The sequence below is a fragment of the Spermophilus citellus genome (assembly GCF_964194105.1).
Source record: "Spermophilus citellus genome assembly, chromosome: 16".
Taxonomy (NCBI): Eukaryota; Metazoa; Chordata; class Mammalia; order Rodentia; family Sciuridae; genus Spermophilus; species Spermophilus citellus.
The window spans coordinates 79,672,697-79,695,885 of record NC_138196.1 but is presented as its reverse complement, the minus strand read 5'-3'; the positions used below and the strand labels follow the sequence as shown (position 1 = coordinate 79,695,885).

The 23,189-nt window shown below is 43.1% G+C and overlaps 1 protein-coding gene across 5 annotated transcripts in view; it reads right to left on the bottom strand.

The window, feature by feature from the left end:
• Positions 1–23,189, bottom strand: part of EXTL3 (exostosin like glycosyltransferase 3) — a 113,491-nt gene that overhangs the window by 42,891 nt on the left and 47,411 nt on the right. For 2 of the 5 annotated variants that reach the window (XM_081269231.1, XM_081269233.1), the window contains exon 1: positions 5,396–5,657. The exons of the other annotated variants lie outside the window; for them this stretch is intronic. The gene's annotated coding sequence lies outside the window, so the exon portion shown is untranslated. Of the gene's footprint in view, positions 1–5,395; positions 5,658–23,189 lie in introns of those variants that run through there. 5 annotated transcript variants of the gene reach the window in all.

Below are 23,189 nucleotides of genomic sequence, written 5' to 3'. Positions count from 1 at the left end.
AACAAATATAAGTAAAAAAACAACAGTGGCACTTCTAGATTATGGAATTTTTACATTCTTCATAGTTGTCTCTCTCTTCTAAAAATGAGAATACATTTTTATAAATGAGGGAAGAGGTGTAGGAACAATTTTTAATAAGGTCTTCAGATGGATTTTGCTAACATTTTCCCTGAATTCTCAACTTGATGTTCAAGTGCCTAGGGTATAAGCGAATTTAAGGTTTCGATTTCTCCAGAAAACATCATTTTTGTTTTATACTATGGAGATACACAATATCATTTAGTGCCCTGTGCCTCCCCAAACGAGGTGTGAGGTATAGAAACTGAGGCCAAAGCTTGACAAACCTTTCACAAACCAGCTAGGGGACTCGCATCCCACTACACCCTCAGGTGAGTCCACCCTAAGACTCAAGTTTTTCCATGGCTTTATTATCACCATCTTTCTGATTCACCAGGGCTCCTAATTCCAAATTCCTTGTTTTCTTGACTCAAGGTCTTTTTTGAACTTGTAAATTAAAGAGTTAGACTGGATGACCTCAAATGCTTTCAGATTCGAGGACCTGACTTATTACTGCCTGGAAACCAGAAAACACACGTATGTTTGTTTTATGGGGTGAGGGGAGAGCCACCAACACATCAACTCAAGGCAGCAAGGCTATTATGCCCAAGATCTCCTCCTTATTTCCTTTCCAAAATCTCAAGCACAATGCTTTTCTTAGAGCTCTGCTCCCAACCTTCCTATGAATCCATTAATAATGGTTTAGGACCTTATCAACTATCTTCTCCATTCAAAGACAAAGTGCTCATATACTTCACAGCTCCAGAAATAAAGGAAGTCATGCTGGAAGGAGTAAGTGGTGATTAGGAGAAAACCCAGAACACAAAAGAATTTTATCAGTCCGGAATTCTACACAGTGGAAAATTAATAGAGATAAAGACAAGGTTCAGCACTTAGATCTCAAAACTACATGGAAATGATTTGGCCTAACAGGAGCACATGTCCGCAAACACAACTGTGATTTAGTTGGCTAGGACTTCAGTGAGTCAAGTGTATAGGACTGTTTAGAAAAAAAACCTACCACCTTGATTTTTATTTTGCCTTTTATTTTATTTTAACAGTGTTGAAGAGAAGGAATGAAGGTTACTGTCAGCCAGCACTGAATACTGAACACTGTAGCCTGCACTGAGAGCCACACTTTAAGAGGGCCATTAATACAGTAAATGGAGAGCAGAGGAGTTTAAAACTGTCAAATAAGAAACAGCTGGCAGAAACGGGAATACTTAGCATGGGGAATAGAGAACCTATGAACAGACAGCAACCTCAACAACTATGGAGGTCCTGGGAGCCAGGTAAAGTTGGTCAGTAGGCACTTAGCAAAATGAAGAGTCTGTTCAACATCAGAAATGTGAGCTGTGTACAATGAAATTCTTTTTCTCAAAGAAAATAAAAATAGTAATTTTTTTTTTATGTGCAATCTCCCCATTTCTAAAAGTTGACTTACAATTGAAGCTTTTGTGTAAATGGGCCTGGCCTTATTTGATTCAGGCATGCTAGTTTGCAACTTGTGTCATGGTGAAACACGGTGGCTATCTTGAACAGCCACAGGGAATAGAAACACTTTTGTTCTGTGTGACACTCATAGGGAAGCAAACTACAGGAAAAGGCTCCAAGAACCTGGTCTATAAATTGGAATGGGCTGCCCAAGAAAGGTGACATCACTGAAAGAATTTAGCTAGGCACAGGCAGGTAAATATTATTGGCCAGCTCATGAAGTCTGCCACTTACTACATCTGACCTTGGCCAAATACCCTAATCCTCCCAAGACTCAATTTTCTTTCCCACCTACCTTTTCCCCTTGAAAAAAGAAATATGTTTAAGTTTAGCCTATCTTTCAGGGATTTTACAGATCAAAATCTGTGCAAGAAAAAAATATGTGCAAGGACTATAGGATGTCAAAGAACTTAAACAGTAATTGAGGATATTATCATAATCTACCATCATAATGTATTTATATCATACATGTTTTATCTCTTATTACTCATGTTAAGGGTATTATTCCCAACCTATTTTTTTTCCTTTAGAATATCAAGTATTTGTTGAAAATTGTTTAAAAGTAAATTAGATCCATATATTCTACTACTCACTTTATATTATATTTTTTTGAGAGAATTTTTTAATTAATTTTTTTTTTTTTTTTTTTTTTTTAGTTTTTGGTGGACACAACATCTTTATTTTACATTTATATGGTGCTGAGGATCGAACCCAGGGCCCCGAGCATGCCAGGCGAGCGCCCTGCTGCTTGAGCCACATCCCCAGCCCACGTTATTTATGTTTTAACTTTAAATAAACCATATGTTATAAACATAAAAATAAAATAAATAAAAGTAAATTGGAGCCAGGTGCAGTGGTGCACACCTGTAATCCCATCACTCAGGAGGCTGAGGCAGGAGCATCACAAGTTCAAAGCCAGCCTCAGCAATTTAGTGAGGCCCTAAGCAACTTTAGGAGATCCTGTCTCAAAATAAAAAATTAAAAATAAAAGGGCTGTGGTTGTAGCTCAGTGGTAGGGCGCTTGCCTAGCACTGTGTTTAATCCTCAGCACCACATAAAAATAAATAAAAGAAAGATGTGTGTCCATCTACAACTTTTAAAAATTTTTTAAACAATAAGGGCTGGGGATGTGGCTCAGTGTTCAAGTGCCTCTGGGTTTTATCCCTGGTACCAAGGGGAAAAAAAGGAAACTGGAGGGCTCAAATGATGACAGGGTGGGAGGAAAGCATAAGAGGGAAAAGGACAAATAAAGCAAACATGCAGGATGTTAATCGTTAACACCACTGACCCATCTAAAACACCGGACCAGTCAAACTGAGGAATACACCAAGTCTGGTGTGTGTGTGAGGGTGCTATTCTAGGGCAGGCACTGGCAAGCTACAGCCACTGCCTGTTTTTTCTTAGTGGTTTCAGAGGAAGATAGCCTTGCTCATTCAGCTATGGATTTCAGGTAGGTATTACTGTATATATCAGGCTCTGCTATATATTATGCATATGCTACTTTCACTCTTAATAGACTACGGTTCATCTCTCTATCTCTATCCGGGGGTTTTTAATAGGTCATTTGGATGTCTCTGAGCAATAGCTATTGTATATTATGGACAAGGTATAGGAGAGGTATGTTTCTAAATGAGTCTCCTCTTATTCCTCTTCTACTTGCAAGATTACAGATTTTATAGATCCCATTTCTCTTCCAACTAATTTCATCACCCAAGACCTGAAAGACTGGGAATGTACAAGTGTGTGAGGGGTTCAGGCAGGAAAGGATCACAATGACTTACAGCCAAGCCCACCTATTCTCCTGAGGATCTCAATTCCATCTGCCCGAGCTTTGCTACTTTCATGGGACCTACAACACATGAAAAATCTTTTCTTCTTGGTTTAGCTGCCCCATCATCGAAGGTTTTCAAAAGAAACAACTACCAAAAATTAAGAGGAAACAAAATTCAAATGGAAGGAAATATGTTAACAGAAGTTTTCTGGCCTACACTTAATTTCCAGCAGAAATCAGTGGGCAGTTTTAGGACTTCGTTAAAGTTCCCTGGCTTATATTCCTTCCTTCACTCTGAACCAACTGTATGCAAAGACACAGATTCTCTCCAAAGCCTTCAACCCTCCTCCAGAAAACCAGTCACAGTTCCAGGGGGACAAGGACCACACCTCCCTGCTGCACCACCTACCTCAGTGCCTTCCAGGGGACCACTGACTGGTGCCTAAGGACACCACTTTCTCTAGCACAGACTTTCTTCTGAGGGCTTCCAGTCATCCTTGGGAGGGTCTCCTCTCAGAAAGGCCATCTCTTCCTGTCACCTGTTCACTGAAGTCTTTTTGCTTATGAGACCAAATATTTAATAACAGCCCCCACTATCTGTAGGAAACTGAGGGGTGGGGAATGAAGGGAAAGGCTTGTCAAGCATACCGTAAGGTATGCCCCTCACATCTTCCTTTGTTAAATATATACTGTCTGGGGAACTTTGAAGATCCACAATTCTAGCTTTCTTCCAGAAAACATCTTCTCACACTCAAGATATTAACAAATCCTCAGGCTCTCCACAGCCAAGGATCAGGGAATTCCTACACGATAAGGTATTTTTAACACAACAAATAAGAGTTTAAGAAAATGGCTTTTTCTTTCATCTGTAAATATTTAAAAGTCCCCCTGCTAAATAAGTTGGGAACAACGCCTGGCTTCACTCAAGAGGAACGCACCATGTGCCACTGTCCCAGGCCCTAGGACCGTGTGGCATTGGAGTGCAAGGCTAACTGTTGAGCAACACAGAAAACTGCGCACCATCCACATGACTGCAACACACTGAAGAGTTTTCAAAATCAGAACATGGGGCGTCCCTCCTCCAAAAGCTATCTAAATTGGAGGAAGAAGGGGACAGAGTAACGAGAAGTGCTTAAGATGCCTCCTAAATAAATCACATATGGATAAGAAAAAAAAAACAGACTAGTGGTGTTTTTCGTTTCCTCCTCCACTAAAGGAGTCTAACTAAGAGGACCTCCAGACTGCGAGGAGGAGCCCACCAAATTTCAGTCTGCTGAGAGCCATAGGCATCCAAAGGAGCTGAGCCAGCAGCTGGCTCAAGTGTGGCAGGGAGAAAGCAGCGCTCCGCTGCAGCGGGCAGCCCTGCGTGGTCTCCAAGGGCTTGGGCCGGGGCTTTCGCCTGCAGCGCGGGCCAGGGCGCAGGCATGCACTCAGCAGCCCTGTCCTGCGGTGCAGCCGAAGCCGCCAGAGCCTCTGCAGATGCGAAGAACGCTGCACCTGGAGCCTCGGACAGGAAGTGGGTATCAGGAAAGGAGAGGAGCCCAGTAAACAGAGTCCAGGAAAGGCAGCCGCAGGCAGCTTGGCTGTGTGTGGGGCAGGGCCGGGGAGAGGTGGGAGTGTGCACGGGGAGAATGGGTGAAGGGCGGCCCGGTTGCGCCCGGTGCACAGAAGATGCTCCCTGCGAGCAGCCGGACCGACACCGCGGGCGGTGGGCTTCACCTAGCACGTGATGCTGGACAGCTGTTGGCGAGCGTCCAGAAGGACTGGAGGTGGGTCCCGAGCAACGGAACCCGAGGTGGGGGCGTGCGGGGGTGGGGAGGCCAGGCTTCCAACTCAGGCCACCCGCCGGTCCTCCTCTGGCCGCTGCCCAGGCCCCCAGGCCCCCAGGCGCGGAGCAGGCCTGCTCCGCAGCTGCACGCCTTGCGCCGCCCGGGCAGCTGGCTCCAGGCACGGCCGGCCCAGGTCCTTCCCACGCACCCTTTTCCCCCGCGATGGTGGCCAGCTCCGCGGCCTCCCCCAGCCCTTCCGCGCGCTCCCTCCGCTCCCGGGGCTCCCAGCCGCCCGAACTCCTACCGGCTTCCAGGTCAGGGACGAGCCGCCGCCGCCTGCGCGAAACTCGGCTTCCCAGAAGTCGCTCTGGCGGCCGGCCGCGCGCCTCCCAGGCCGCGCCGGATCCCCCGCTCCCTCTGCCGGCGGGCAGCCATTTCCGACAGGCGACTGCGGAACTTGCCGAAGCTTGCCGGGCCGGAAATGGCCGAAGCGGCGTTCGCCACTTTCCGGCTGCGTCCGAAGGCCGCCGAGGCCGCCCGCTCCGCACGGGCCTCGCTGGGTCAGGGGCGCGAGACCGGCGCCGGGGATTGTGGGAGGCGTGGGGGGCACGCGGGCAGGAAGGAGCCCGCCCAGGACCTGCGCGTCCTGCGCTCGCCGCCCCGCTGGTCCCGAGCCCCTCCGCCGAGGGCGCGGGCGGCCTCTGGAGCCGCCCCGCTGCAGCAGGGTCGGGAGAAATTCACGTCACCCACCCACCCCCCGACTAAAAATAAACCCACCCGGGCAGAAGGCCTTCCTGAACCAGGCGGCCGTGCCCAGCGTGGCCCGCGCTTTAGAAATGCTTCGAATATGGAACAAGGAAGGCCGAACTGCGCGGATACTGAGCCCAAATCCCAGGGCTTTGCAAAAACAGCAGGTTCATCACTGTGCGGTTAAAAGGATAAAAAAGATACGGTTTAAGAACTCAAGAGCCAACCCCTGTAAGCCGAAAAGTGCACCGTGGCTACCCCCAGGAACACTGCTGTTACGTACACATTTGGAGATGGGGACAAAGCACCCCGTGGACAACTGAAGGAATGTTGGAGGGTGTTCCACCAGTCCTAAAAGGGAGACCTGTCACCATTGTTAATTCAGGATGAATTAAAACCATCTTTTAAAATCTGTAATTGACGTATAATCTAAGATCAAATTTGCTTCAACATTTTTTAAAAAGATAGTTTTAATCCCCAAAGGACAGGGCTTCTATTTCCAGGGAAGCCCAGGCACACCCGGCCAGGTTGGCTCTTCTCCCTGCCCTTGGGTGGTCTGTTTATGGAGAACTGCACCCTTGAGACTGCTCAGCAGCTGCTGCGGACCCCATCCACTCCCTCTTAGTGGAGCTCAGTTCCAATACTTAGCTGGGAGGCTGAGAAAACAGGAAAGACAGATTTGATTCCCACAGGGAACATCTGAGTTAGGATTCCATTTGCAAAAGGAAACTTGAAAAACCCCTAGCAACCCCTTTCCCAGAGCGCCCTCCTCACCCCTCCCTCCCCAAATCAGCCCCTCCTCTTCCTGCTCCTTTCTGCTGCTTTCCTGATGTCTTTACTCTCCCCTTTCCTATTTTCTTTTTCTCCTAGCACCTGCCTCTTCCTCTCCTTTCCCCTTGATTACTACATGCAGACATACTCTTTTAAAGTCCCACCACTATCATACGTGTACAAACATGGAGCATGGACCAATTTTGTTGAGGAAAGTCAGAAGAGGAAACAAAGTGCAAAACCAGAAGCATTCCAGAAAAAGAAAATGGGAAAACTACTGGCCACATAATACCAACTGTCTCTTTTTGTTCGCTCTCTTTTTTAGTTTGGTTTGGTTTACAGGTGATCTACTTGGCTTTCCTCCAGAGGTGGGTGGCAGCAGCAGGAAGGAGCCTGGCAGTGTGGGAGGAGACAGGACAAGAGTCAGAGGAAGAATTTCCAGGTGTTGTTGGTGTTGGTTCATCTCCACTGGCGACAGTGGACGTGCAGATACCTGCCACCTGAAGAACTCAGTCATCATGTACATTTGAGTAACTTAACACATTGCTGACTTATTTGTACCACTGACTTATTTGATTTTACCGTGGCCAAGCTTAAGGAAGATAAAGGACATTCACCTGAAACTTGGGGAGCCCACAGATTCACTGGTGCCCTGGATGCTGCCCAGCACCCCTCCTCCTCAGGCTCCTGTGGGGCTCACTCCCCTGCTCCTTCCCCTTCCTCTCAAGCAGCTCCTCAGTCTCCTTCTCCAGCGCCTGTTCCTTCTTCTAAAAGCTGTGTCCACAACAACATGACTTGGGCTGCCATCTGTTCCTCTCCACACCCTATTCTTGCCCCTCCAGCCAGATGCTATGCATGGTTTCCACCTGTCACAGGTCTCTTGCTTCAGCACTCCAGTCCCTGTTTTCCAGTGGCCCTCTAGATACCATCACAGCACCATCATCCTATTAGTGCAAACTTTATGAATACTTAATTGCCAGGCAATAAGCTACACCCTTTATATGCACTGTCTTGTTTTAATCTTACTGGGAGGTGCCAGCCTATGGAGAAGGAACTGAAACTTTTTTTTTTTTTAAAGAGAGAGTGAGAGAGAGAGAGAGAGAGAATTTTTAATATTTATTTTTTAGTTCTCGGCGGACACAACATCTTTGTTGGTATGTGGTGCTGAGGATCGAACCCGGGCCGCACGCATGCCAGGCGAGCGCGCTACCGCTTGAGCCACATCCCCAGCCCAGGAACTGAAACTTTAAGAGGCTAAATAAATTAGGTGCCCAAGACTGCAGAGTGCATGCAAAGCACAGTGGACTCTTAGTCCTGCCAACTCTTAACCCCACGTCCTTCACCAGAACAGTAAACTTAACATATCCCACACTGAACTCAGATTCATCCCTACCCCCTGGCTCTCCTGGAATGTCCTTGTTTATAATGTTAGCACTACTATTCCTAAAACAGAAACTCCAAACCTGGCATTATCTTTGACTCCTAAAATAGATATGATGGGTCCAGCCTGGGTAATGTGTCCACCCCTAGATCAATCCCCTTTGACTAAGCAGCAGGCTAGCTGAGACCTAACATGACAACTGGGGCCTTGCCTGAAATAGGGATTGTTCCCAGACAGTTGAGCACCTATGGAAATGTACCCAAGGTTCTTTCACACACACACACAAAAAAAATGTTTGCAACATGCCCTGCCCTTACAACATGAAAGTCACCATATAAAAAGAGAAGCCACAAAATAAGAAGCAAAACAGTATTGTTCTGCAAGAGACCAGCAATTCAATCACACGAGATGGAAGGCAATTCCCACACCTTGTATGAGTCTCTGGTGGTAAACAGTCAACAGTGATGTGTTCATGTTCAACAAAGTTCACTAGGAGGACTAGACAAGAACAGAAAACTACCCAAATGTGCTAGGAGCCACAAGCATATATACGATGTATGGCACCTTTGGTTGTAAAGTGACGCCAGCTAGCCACTGAGATGATTATGTTAAAATTTACATTCATATGCAAACTGGACTCCCGCTGTTCACCTTGGCCTGCTACCGGACTCAAGTTACGGGACTTTACGGGACTGCTGGAGAGTTCCCATTGGTTGGGGAAGGATAGTAGGAGGGAATTCCGGAGGAGGTCGGAGGAGACGGGGGTTCCGGGACGCGCGGTTCCGGTCAGACACCCTCGTGGGAGGACCGGTTTTTGACTCGCTGGCGCGGAGAGTGTTAGCGGCTTTTTCAAAATAAAGTTTTGTTCCTGCTTCAGTGGCTCGTGATTCTGTGCCCAGCCAAGACTGCGGCATTTGGCGGCCCGTGCGGGGAACGCCTGAAGCTTAGAGGTGAGTAAATTGCTCGCCCCTGAGGGAAGGCGACAGGATGGATGACCTTCTCAGAAAACAATGTGTTCTTGTTTTGATTTATTTTGTTTTTATTTCGAGCTCCCTAGCCCTAGAATTTTCTCAGGCGAACTGGAAAAAATGGTTGGCTCAAGGTTTGAAGTTATTCAGCCCTGAGAAAGAGAAAATTGATACAACCATTGTCTGCTCCGTCTTTGTTTCATTCTGCTTCGGCTTTGTTTTATCCTACCTTATTGGGTTAGGTTATAGTAGATTAGAATCCAATAAAAAACAAACCGAAAAACTGTTAAGTAAATTGTTAGAGGTCCAGACTATGGTAGAAAAAACGCTAGGTCAAGCAAAAGAGAAGGTCTCTCAAGCTAGTCAGACAGAGGAGAATTTAAAGAAAGCAAGCTTAGAGGACAAGCAGCCATCAGGTGGAGAATTACAACAGGAGGTTGCTACCAACTCCGTTCTATCACCAGAGGGCGTAACTCAGCCAACAGCTCCATCTACCGCTGAGCGGCCCTCAACTACCGTAGTTGATGGACGGAATTCTGAGGCAGGACCCCAAAGATTAGCATGCCCTGTACTTGAGCAGGCAGGAGGGCAACGAATTCACCGTGCTTTAGATTTCAAAACAATAAAGCAATTAAAGGAGGCTGTAACGACCTATGGGCCGCAAGCTCCCTTCACAATAAGCATGGTTGAATCTGTTACCAACTTGGACATGACACCAGCAGATTGGGCTAACATGTGTCGATCTGTGCTAAACGGAGGACAATATTTGTTATGGAAGGTTGCCAATGAGGAATTTTGCATGGAGACAGCTAGGCGAAATGCAGAAGCTGGGTACCCTCAAAGAAATATGGACATGCTATTGGGAAAGGGACCATATGAAGGTCAAAGACAGCAAATTGAATATGACCCTGGCGTATACGCACAAATTGCTGTAGATGCAGTTAGGGCATGGAAAACTTTACAGGGGCATGGAGACTTACAAGGTCAATTATCTAAGGTAATACAAGGAACTAATGAACCTTATGCTGAATTTGTAGATAGACTTATTCAGTCAGCCTCTAGGATATTTGGAAATACAGAACAGGTAATGCCATTTATAAAACAACTGGCTTATGACCAAGCAAATCGTTGCTGCAGAGAGGTCATTAGACCATGGAGACATGAGGATTTAAACACATATATTAAATTATGTAGAGACATTAATGAACAGGGGCAAGTCTTAGCAGCAGTACAACAGGCTTTAGATGCCAGGCCAAGAACATGCTATAATTGTAATCAAACAGGACATTTTAAAAGGAGTTGCCCCATAAGAGGAGGGTTTAACAAAGCTGGATATCAAAGGAATAGAATACCAGGTATTTGCCCACGATGCCGTAGAGGGAGACATTGGGCTAATGAATGCCGTTCTCAAACCACCATAGAGGGTATTCCGTTATCAAAAAACGGACAAGGACCAAGTGTTTACCCACGATATCGTGGAGAAAGGTATCAAGCTCCATTGCCAAAAAACGGACTAGAGGGCCCAATGCCCCGGGGCCCCAAACCACAAATATATGGGGCAATGGAGGAACCCAACAGCCCCATCAAGGTAGTGCCCAGGACGCATTATCCATTAAATCCCTCATCAGACAAACTAGAGGGAGCGCAGGGCTGGACATCTGCGCCTCTGCCAGAGCAGTACTAACCCCAGAGATGGGAATTCAAATCATTCCCACAGGAGTAAAAGGACCTCTTCCCAAAGGAACAGTAGGCTTATTATTGGGACGCAGTTCTTCTACACTAAAAGGACTTATGATAAGTCCTGGGGTAATTGATCCCGATTATGAGGGTGAAATAAAAATTATAGCTAGTTCTCCAAGAGGTATATCAGTAATTTCACCAGGAGATAGAATAGCACAGTTATTAATAATACCCAGCCTGCATGATAAATTTTCCAGTCGTAATGTAGAAAGAGGTTCCAAGGGATTAGGCTCCACAGGTGTAGATTGGGCTATGCTGTCTTTGAATTTAGATTCTCGCCCAATGCTAAAATTAAATATACAAGGACATAACTTTAATGGGCTGCTGGACACAGGAGCTGACCTTAGTGTCATCTCTCGTCAAGAATGGCCAAAACATTGGCCATTACAACAAGCCACTCAAACGCTTCGAGGCCTAGGAGTGGCGACTAATCCCCATAGAAGTGCTATGGTATTAGATTGGAGGGATCCTGAAGGATGTGAAGGAACTATACAGCCCTATGTATTGGATCATCTTCCTGTAAATTTATGGGGACGAGATGTCCTAGATCAATTAGGATTGACATTAACAAATAACATCAATCCTAACGCGCCCACTACTAGGGCTAAACAAGGCTTTAGGAAAGAAAAAAGATTAAGAGAACAAGAACAAGGTATGACAGCACCTATTCAAATAGATCAAGAAATAAATAGACATGAATTGGGTTTTCAGAAAGGGCCACTGAGACAATCAAAATTACTTGGAAATCAGAAAGACCAGTGTGGGTTCCTCAGTGGCCCTTGACTAAAGAAAAGATACAAGTAGCCCATGACTTGGTCAGACAACAGTTAGCGGAAGGACATATACAACCTTCCGTATCCCCCTATAATACTCCCATTTTTGTCATTAAAAAGAAATCTGGTAAATGGAGATTATTACAAGATTTAAGAGCCATTAATAATGAGATGGTTATTATGGGACCTGCTCAATCAGGGATTCCTCAATTGTCTGCTTTACCAAAAACCTGGCATGTTTTAGTTATAGATATTAAAGATTGTTTCTTTTCAATTCCAATTCATCCCGAGGATAGTCCACATTTTGCATTTACTATCCCTGCACTGAATCATGAAGGTCCTGATCAGAGATATGAATGGAAAGTACTCCCTCAAGGGATGGCTAACAGCCCAACTATGTGTCAAATTTATGTTAATAAAGCAATCCAGCCACTTAGAAACCAAAATCCTGAACTACAAATATTTCACTATATGGATGATGTGTTACTGGCACATAAAGATAAAAACACATTACTAGAATGTTATGCCACACTTACAAATTTATTGAAAAATTATAATCTAGAGATAGCAATAGATAAAGTACAATTAAATCTTCCAATTAATTATTTAGGAGTTCTATTATCCTCAACCATGGTCCGTCCACCAAAAATTCAAATACGAGTAGATCAACTCAAATCACTTAATGACTTTCAAAAGTTATTGGGAGACATAAATTGGATAAGGCCTTATCTAGGCATACCAACAGGAGAGTTAGGACCTTTATTTGATATTCTAAAAGGTCCATCAGATCCAAATTCACCCCGCATGTTAACGCCTGAAGCAAGAAAAGTATTAAAAATCATTGAAACATATATGGAAAATATGCATTTGGATAGAATTGATATAAGTTTGCCTTTATTATTTATTGTACTACCAACAAAAAATATTCCTACAGGAGTATTTTGGCAAGAAGGTCCATTATTGTGGATACATTTATCTTATTCCCCTAACACTATTCTTACTAGATATCCTGAGGCTGTAGGACAATTAATACTCAAAGGAATAAAAGCAGCTAAGGGAGTGTTTGGGATTTCTCCCAATAAAATTATTACTCCATATACTATGGATCAAATTGATGAGTTAGCTAATGAGTTAAATACTTGGGCAATAATCCTGTGTAAAACTAGTGTTTCATTTGATAATCACTTACCATCTAATCCTTTGTTGTCTTTTTGGTCTAAGCATCCTGTAGTTTTTCCAAAAATGACAAGAAAAACCCCTATCATAAATGCTCCAAATATATTCACTGATGGGTCAAACAATGGTACAGCAGCAGTAGTTACTCCTGATCAAACTTTTACATTTTTAGTACCCAAACAATCAGCTCAAAAGGTAGAGCTTAATGCAGTATTACAAGCTTTTATGATGTTTAAAGATTCTGTATTTAATTTATTTTCTGATAGTCAGTATGTAGTTAATGCTATTAATTCCCTTGAAGATGCTGGTAGGATTTCCCCTTCCTCTACTGTTTTCTCTTTGTTTTCCGCTATACAAAGTCTAATCTGGGACCGAAAAGATCCATTCTTCATAGGTCATATCAGGGCACATACAGGATTGCCTGGAGCCCTTAGTATGGGCAATGAACTAGCAGATAAATCTACACATGACATACATATTTTCTCCACAATAGAAGAAGCTATAAATTTTCATAAAAGGTTCCATGTCAATGCTAATACTTTACAAAAGCGTTTTAAAATAACTAAAGAACAGGCCAGACATATAATAAAACAATGTCAAAATTGTGTGACATTTTTACCACAAGTTAATCTTGGAGTCAATCCTAGAGGACTAATACCTAACCATATTTGGCAGATGGACGTCACACACTTGCCAGAATTTGGAAAATTAAAATATTTACATGTTACAGTTGATACCTCTTCCGGATTTTTGATGGGCTCCCTTCATGCCGGAGAAAAAACTAAAGATGTTATAGCTCATTGCTTACAAAATTTTGCCACTGTGGGCGTTCCAAAACAGTTAAAAACGGACAACGGTCCTGGTTATACTTCCTCCTCTTTTAAACAATTTTGCTCATCATTTGGTATTACTCACATAACAGGAATTCCATACAATCCACAAGGACAAGGCATAGTTGAAAGAGCTCATCAAACTATTAAAATGTACTTATTAAAACAAAAGGAGGGAATTGGAAAGGGGTATATATCCCCCAAAGATAAACTTAAAATAACCCTTTTTACTCTAAACTTTTTAAATTTAGATTCATCGGGACTTAGTGCTGCGGAAAGACATTTGTACCCCAAAAATGTACATAAGCCTAAGGTACTTTGGAAAGATATTCTAACAGGACAATGGAAAGGCCCGGATCCAGTGATAGTCTGGAATCGGGGCGCTGTCTGTGTTTTCCCACAGGATGAACAGCAACCGATTTGGATTCCAGAGAGATTAACTAAAACAATTTCTACAGAAAAAGAAGATGATTTGACTCAAATCCATAACAGCTGACATCCAGAGCTCCAGCTTGGCTATTCTTACATCTGCGACAGTGATTAACCAAGGTTTTTTTTTTCAGTATCTATTTTATTATTGCATTTTTCCACATCATAAAGTTCTATTTTATTTTTGAGCTCATACAAACCTAGGTTAATGTTTTTCTGATCAGTTTTATTTTTTGACTGTGTTTTATTTTTTATTTATTTATTTATTTATTTATTTATTTATTTTTTTTTTGACTGTGGAGTTTTTAAACATTGCAATGGAGATTTCACCTAAGTATAGTTACAAGGCCTTTATTTACTATTGTCTTATGTGTTGTATGTTGTGTGCACACTTCTGTTTTGTGTTGTATGTCTGTATGTGTGTATGTCCATATTTCTTATATGAGGAGCGCTCATGAAAAAATGGATCCGAATTTTTTCTTTATTCACGTGATTTATATGGTTTAATTTAAATTAGGTGAACAGCTGTTTATGATTGTTGTTAAAGATGGTTAACAGATCTGTTTGTTTACTAATTTAAATTTGGTAAACGGCTGTTAAGGATTGTTTTTAAAGGAGTTTAACAGATCTGTTTGTTTACTTTCACCTTTTCTTTTTATTATATTTAATAATTCTGTTCAGGATAATGTCTCTTTACCATCATTGCCAGAATTTCCATCTCCATCCCAATTCCAGTGAAGACTGAGATAAAACCAAACTACAGCTTCTATGATAGCTATCACAGTAAACTGTATAAACTGATGCATCAATGAATATAACTCAACAAGTAATGCTATCAAGGACTTGATTTACTTTGGGAGGATATGGACATATTGATAGACTCCTCCAATTTGAACTGCTTGCAGAACTTGCCTGGACTATATATCAGTTGCATACATTGTGAAATATCATCTGGTGCACCGAATTGTGGTACTGCTGGCATATCTTTGCTGATGGTGTCACCAATGACGCAATTTTTCCAAAGGAGCCGTCAATTGGCTTGGTGTCGTGGCATTTCTGTATCCTCCTCCCTTCTACTAGTGATGGTCTAAATTTGGGGGCCAACAGAGGTGAGGCAAAGAACCTCACCCCCCCACTGGCACCAAGGCTAAATTTGGGGGCCAACAGAGGTGAGGCAAGAACCTCACCCCCCCACTGGTGCATAGGCCTATCCACAAGCATGGCTGAATGCTGGACCGGTAGTCAGCGACGGGTTGCTCTGATTACAGTGGATTCAACCTAAGACAGGAAGCTGACGCCTAAAGGTCAGTTCTCCCATGACGGGTAAGAACCATATGTTAAATTGGACAACCTACCAGGCACGGTCCCTAGCCACATTGCTTGTTGCTTAATTAAACAGAAGGGGGCAGATGCTAGGAGCCACAAGCATATATACGATGTATGGCACCTTTGGTTGTAAAGTGACGCCAGCTAGCCACTGAGATGATTATGTTAAAATTTACATTCATATGCAAACTGGACTCCCGCTGTTCACCTTGGCCTGCTACCGGACTCAAGTTACGGGACTTTACGGGACTGCTGGAGAGTTCCCATTGGTTGGGGAAGGATAGTAGGAGGGAATTCCGGAGGAGGTCGGAGGAGACGGGGGTTCCGGGACGCGCGGTTCCGGTCAGACACCCTCGTGGGAGGACCGGTTTTTGACTCGCTGGCGCGGAGAGTGTTAGCGGCTTTTTCAAAATAAAGTTTTGTTCCTGCTTCAGTGGCTCGTGATTCTGTGCCCAGCCAAGACTGCGGCACAAATGACCATCGGCAATAGACCAGATAAAATATGGTTCATTCACACAACCGACTACTTCAGAGCAACAAAAATTAATGCTCTACAAACCCACACAGCAATGCTGCTGAAACTCACAAGACAAAGCAAAAAGAAGCCAGACCCAAAACAAGAGTTCAGCATATGACTGCCTCCATGTGAAGCAAGAAAGAGGCAAAACTAAGGAATTCCACCTCAAGGAATCCACTGGAGGACAGCAGAGCAGCTAAGTGGGCTGGTAATGCCGTCTCCTGTGCTAGACACCGGGTACTCATGCGTGTTCAGATTGTCAAAATTCATCCAGCTGTTCACATACCCTATCTGCCCTTTTCTATATGTATATCGTCCTTCAATAATATTGAAATGATGGGGGAGTGCTCAAATAAAGGCACCTTTAATCAGCCTTGAACTTCAACACCAAGATTATCCTAGAGTGATCAGTTACTGTCACCCCTGCCCCCTCCATTACCCCACCTTCTGAGAGAACCAGCAACCTTGGGAAAGAGCCACATTACTTACCACATGGCCTCATCTCCTCTGGCCCAGCCTGGCTAGATATCCCTCTCCTGGACACTTGGGAGTGGGACACTATGAAGCCGTGTCACAAGATCCGGTCTGCTTGATCTGATAACTTATACGGACTGGAGGAAGGAGTTTCTAGACGCGTGCAGTGATAATAACAAGAAAGATGACCTGCAGGACTCAGAAGAGGACAGCCCACGTGCAGAGGAAAGCATATGATCCAAGAGAGATGGAGGGAGGTGCCACAGAGGTGCTGACTTTCAGCCCTGGCTCCCAGACCCCAGCTTCATCAGGTACCCATGAGATTATTTGTGTGGCCTTATTATTAATAATAATAAGCTATCACAGCTTTTTGTTTCCAGCAATCAAATATGCCCTGACTGAAGTTATAGTATTCTTCCCTGGAAAAAACTGCAGTTATTATGTGCTAGACACTGCTCTGAGCACATGTCACATTTAGTCCTTTAAGGACTACACAGTAAAGTACCATGATTATTCCCATTTCACAGATGAGGAAACTGGAACTCAGAGAGGTTAAGTAACTTGCTCAAATCACACACCTAAGTTGTAGTGCAGGTGCTGGACCCAGGCAGTCTGACTGCAGAGGCTGAAATCTCAACAACTACACTACAAGGTGGTTTAGGGAAACACTAACAACAGCACTGTAAATTGTATGCTGCATTAAAGGACCTGACGAAGGCATTTGATCCGCTAAATTGAGTTCAGATGAAGAAACAATACAAAGGATTGAGTGTCTAGAAAAATTGGTTAACATTTCTTTCCTTCACAAGGGAATTTCAGTTTGAGCCGTAGATGTTAAAACATGCAGAGTGTGATGAAGTCATACTAAACAAGACAATGTTCTCTTACCAGGACATTCTTTATTTTACAGATTTCAGCAGAATGCTTAGGGAGTCCCCACTGATTAGTTTTCCCCAAATGGTTAATATCCAAGAGAACGGGGTTTTAGTTTTATAGACACAGAAATTGATAAGAAGTTCTTAAGTCTTAGGGAGTGAGGTGCTGGTGGTCACTTTTCGTCTAGAGGGCTGCCAGACCCTGGGCCACTCAGCAGAGATCAGTCACAAAGAAGCCACTGGTGACCCCCAGCAACCTTCAAGATTCAGTAACTGTCAGTGAGTTTAAGTCAGATAAGAACCTGTTCTATGTGTAATGCTTTGATTTTAAAAGAAAGTGCTGACAGCTGCTATTTGAGATCTTTCCTATATATAAGTGATTGGGCAATTTTGTGGCTTATAATTAGAACAATGCATGACAATGTCTAGATTGGGCTCCAAGGTCACTCTTCTCTTCAGTCTGTCAGTGCCAAAAGAAACAAAAGGTCATCTTCTGAGGCTCCAGGACAGCACTCATTACCTGCCAAGTGATGTTACCTTTTAAAACTGCCTAGTTTTTGTCTGGCAAGAGGAAGGATATAGTTTAGTTAGTTCACAGATAATTTGTGGCAAGAACACTGAGTTAACATAAGCTCTAAGACAAAGCACATTTTATTGTCAAAAAATATTTTGGGGCTGAGGGTGTACTACAGGAAGAGGTCAAATTAGCTATCAGTGGATATTAGCTATCCAGCAGTGGATATCAAACCACCACCAACAAAAGTTGATTCTGGAAATTTCGTATAATGATACAAATACTGCTAAGGTCAACATACAGGCACCTAATGTCTATCCTAAATCACACCAGTTAGTAGCAAAACTGCTGGGTTAGACACATGGTGCCACAACATGGTCCATCTGCTCCAGGGACTTGAGTCATGAGAGCTCCAAGCAGAGAAAAGAGGTGGCCGAGCTCCAGTGTCACATTTGTATGTACAACCAAAGAAGTTATCCATAGACTCAAAAGAGCAACTGCTCACTAGCTTCTCTTTTTATATTTTTTTCCAAAAATATCTTTATTTTTGTTTATTTTTTTATGTGGTGTTGAGGATTCAACCCAGGGCCTCATGCATGAGGGGCAAACACTCTACCATTGAGCTACAACTCCAGCCCCTCACTAGCTTCTCTTAAAAACACCGTGTGTGGAGCTGGGGTTGTGACTCTAGTGGTAGAGCGCTTGCCTAGTATGTGGGAGGGACTGGGTTGGATTCTCAGCACTGCATAAAAATAAATAGAATAAAAGGTATTGTGTCCATCTACAACAACAACAACAACAACAACAACAAAAAAGACACCTTGTGTGGATCAGGCACTCTAGTTGGCAAAATGATACAGAGGTTCTTGAAAAATATCAATTAACTTCTCAGTTAACCAATTTGGTGAAAGTAAAAATTAAAAGCACAATTTCCAGAAGTAATCACACAGTGTATGCTTTCAAAACATATATAACTTGGGCTGGGGATATAGCTCAGTTGGTAGAGTGCTTGCCTCTCATATACGAGGCCTTGGGTTTGATCCCCAGTACCACCACACACACATAAATAAATAAATATTTTATTATATAATATATATATATATATATATATTATTTATAACATGATTTTATGGATGGCAAAAAACACCATAGTTTCTACCAATAAGATTTGCAAAAGAAAAACATGTAGGTATTTTTTAAGATTTTTTTTTTAAATATGGACACAATATCTTCTCTTTATTTATTTTATTTATTTTTATGCGGTGCTGTGGATGGAACCCAGTGCCTCACATGTGCGAGGCAAGCGCCCTGCAGCTGAGCTACAACCCCAGCCCCCAAAACATGTAGGTTTTAAATCAACTCATGAAGACTTGCAATAAGATTTTATTGAGGGCTGGGGATGTGGCTCAAGCGGTAGCGCGCTCGCCTGGCATGCGTGCGGCCCGGGTTCGATCCTCAGCACCACATACCAACAAAGATGTTGTGTCCGCCGAGACCTAAAAAATAAATATTAAAAATTCTCTCTCTCTCTCTCTCTCTCCTCTCTCAAAAAAAAAAAGATTTTATTGAAAAGAAAATTTTTCTCTATTTTCCTTAATGTTATTCAAAATTAATTCTCAACCTAATTGGTAAGAGCATAATTCTAGTAGGAGACAAATAAATCTCAGAACAAAATAATCATTGATCCCTTCCCTAACTCAAGCCTGCAGCCTTGCAAAACTATGACACAGGCCAAAGATAAAACCAAATGAAAATGTGACCTTATTTCTACAAATCCATTGTTGGACGGGGCACTAATAATTAAAAACTCATCTATACCGGATAGAGTGACAAAATATTTCACCCTCATAGAAAAAGAGGCACATGTAGTTTACTAACAAAAGCTTTTTGTTGTTGTTGTTTGGTAATGGTGATTAAACCCAGGGCCTCACACATTCTAGGCAAATGTTCTACCCTGAGCTACAGCCCCATCCCTTTCCACTTTTTATTTTGAGACAGGGTCTAAATTGCCTATAGCAACCTCAAACTTGCAATCATCCTGCCTCAGACTCCTGAGTACCTGGGATGCCAGGTATGCGCCACTGCTCCTGGCTAGAAAAGCATATTTTTAAAACAAAAATACATTAACTATATGTAAAATTAAGTAAACATGAAAACTCTGCAGACTTTCAGATCACTATGCATTTCTATTATTTTATGCACATTTAACTATGCTGAAATGCTGTCTCTTTTCATTTCATATTTGATTACATTAAGTAATAAGCTTTATCAGATTGCTATCTGTATGTATCAGCCACTTTGAGTTCTTTGTTCACTTGCTTTTAAAGCACTATTATGTGTTTCTACATAATCATCTTTAAAGATACTAGCTTACTGGGTGTGGTCTAGCACACAAGTAATCCCAGCAATTTGAGCAGCTGAGGCAGAAGCATCACAAGTTCAAGACCAGCCTCAGCAATTTAGCAATGCCCTAAGCAACTGAGTGAGACCCTGTCTCAAAATAAAAAAATAAAAAGGACTGGGATAGAACTCAGTGGTAAAGTACCTCTGGGTTCCATCCCCAGTTACAATCAGTCAGTCAACTATTTCATCCCATGGTGTAGCTCAGTGGTTTTGAATGACAATTCATTTGATCCATACACAATTTCATCAGAAAAGCAAGCTTGTGAGTTTTGAATACAGCTAAACCTATTCAATTGAAAGGACGTCCTTCATTCCAAGATTATGTTCTCCTGTTTTTAAATGTCAAAAGATGCTTTTGTGAAATTATAGTGGTAGTAGATGAAAAATCTTGACAAAATAGTGAAACATTTTGGTATTCCCTCCCCAGCATTTTTTTTTTTCTAACTTTTCTGGTCCCTCACATCTAAAAGTGTGTAACTGCTAGTCTGTCCAACTACACCCTCCTGGCATTTTAAGGTATTCAGCACCCCCACCACCACCACTGAAACACACACACATAGGAAGCTCTCCTGTGGTAGCCAGCCTCAGACACAGCCCCAGTGGTCCTGCACCCTGGTGTTCATAGCCCTGTGTGGTCCCCCACACACTGTAACCAAGGACCATCTGTGTGACCAACAGAACACAGCAACAGGGATGGTAGGTCACTCCCAAGATTAAGTGGCACAAGGCAGCTTGTCTTCCATCACAGTGGCTGCAAGATTTTTCAAGATTTTCGCTCTAGCAAAGGCTCCCCGGCATGTCATGACAACACGGTGGACTCGTCACTGGGAACTGAGGCTTCCTGCAGATGACACATCTGTGAGACTGGGAGCAGGTCCCCAGCTCCAATCAAGCCTCATGAAAGACCCTGAGCCAGAACCACCAGGCTAGACCACTCCTGTACTCCTCACTGCAGAAATGTGAACTAATGTCTGCATCTACAAGGACAAGTCTGAGATAATCTGTTCAGGAGGAACAGATCATTAATATGACTCCTTTATCATATTTCAACTGCAAATTTATACCCACCCCCATCCCCAAAAGTACACTGCAAGAGCTGCCCAGCCACGCTCAGGCCTGTGCTGGAAGAGGATCAGCAGAGACTGGTCCCCATTTCCCAGCTCTAGTTTACTTCCTCTGACTTTTCACTCCTCAGGCACTTTTTCCACTTTCCTCATATTGACCAGAACTCAGTAAACTAAACAATCCATCTCTAGCAAGGGGATCAATTCCATAAGTCTGTAGGCTTTGTGAAAAGAATCGTTCTATGTAAATATGATATTTTATGAAATTTTAGAAATCTGGTAAATTTCTATTGACAGAATCCCTAACCCCAGCTGTCCAAACCTTTACTAGACCCATGCCTAGCTCAACAGAGGAGCAAATCTCACATTTCACTGTGAAAACAGAAGGCAACAGACTTGAGTGAGCTCTTTTAAATACCTTCCTTCCAACTTTAAACCTATCTATAAGTACTGGTGTGAAAAAATATTACTGCAGCAGATGCCAGAGTCCCTCTTAGAGATGCAAAAAGAGCCTTATTTGGAAGACTACCTTGCTGTGATGCTCAATGTGTTGAAGAAGAAAATGTAGCTCAGAAACAAAGAGATGAATAAACAGATCTACACTAAAAGGAGAGGAAAGTCCAAGAACATGGATACTGGAGGTAGGAAGCGATGGGCTCTCATAATGGGAGAGGTCAGAGCCTGTGAAGAGAGCTCCCAGTGATGATGGAGCTGGAGAAAACAGAGATGTCAATTATTAAATTTTAATTTATTTATGCAGAGCTGGGGTTATAGCTCAGTGGTAGAGCACTTGCCCCCTCACATGTGAGGCACTGGGTTCGATCCTCTGCACCACTTAAAAATAAATATATTTAAGAAAAAAAAAATTTAACTTATTTATGTTACTTAAGGTTTAGGGACATAAAATCCCCTAAACCTTAAGTAATATCTGTCACGTACCTTATATGAGTGAGTTGGGGGGAAATCCAGAAAGAAGATGGGTAGGGCTGAGCAAGGCATGGTGACACACACCTATAATCCCAGGAACTCAAGGGGCCAAGACAGAAGGGTCGTGAGGCCAGACTCAGCAATTTAGCGAGACCCTGTCCCAAAAAAATAAAAAGGGCTGGGGGTGTAGCATGGTGCTAGAATGCCTCTGAGCTCCATTCATAGTGCCACAAAAAAAAAAAAAAAAGGAAAGAAAAATAACCATAGGAGCTGAATTACAAGTGAGATGAAGAATTTAATGGAAGCTGTCACTCCAAAAGCAAAAAATCCACAAGAAGATGAGCTCTCAGGAATTCACAGAAATCTCAGATTGACCTTCCCGGTGGACGCAGAGAGGGCCAGGGCCAATGTGACTTAAACCTCATCAAAGCACGTTACCTTGGCTGACATCTGGTACATATCCACCCCTCCTTCTTTCATCTTCTCTGGCCTGTGACAAACAGATGTCCCCACTTCCTTTCCAAAACTAAGAGCTCCATGTTTTAATGTGATCTAATATCCTTCCTACTGGCTCCACTGTTTATTTTCTCTTTGCTGCCTGCTCATGGCAGGGCTTCTCCTTCTGCTCAGAAACAGGCCCAGCCCAAGCTGCCACTGTCTTTCTGGCTTTGAACCCAGAAGGACTCAAGATCTCAATCCTTGGTCCACTGGTTATTACAGGTAGAACCTTGGATATATTATTTAACCTGTCTACATCTTCTCAGCTATAATTTCATCCATTGTGTCCGCCGAGAACTAAAAAATAAATATTAAAAATTCTCTCTCTCTCTCACTCTCTCTCCTCTCTCACTCTCTCTTAAAAAAAAAAAAAAAAAAAAAAAAAAAAAAAAAAAAAAGAAGATGGGAACAGTCGTAGCACCCACTTCATAATCGTAAGGATTTCCCTGGCTACATGTAAATTCTTAGGCCAGCGCCCAGCACGCAGGAAGCCCCAGCTAGTGCTAGCTGCTATGGTCCTCAATGATACCAAAAGTCTTTGTGAGCAATTTCTAGTGTGTCCCTGTCCTTCACTGCATTCACCCTTTAATCCCTGGAAGCAATTTCTACTGCAACTGCTCTCATTAAGGTACCAGTGACTTCCTGATTCACAAACTCCAGTGAATCTTTATAAGCCTCATTTGGA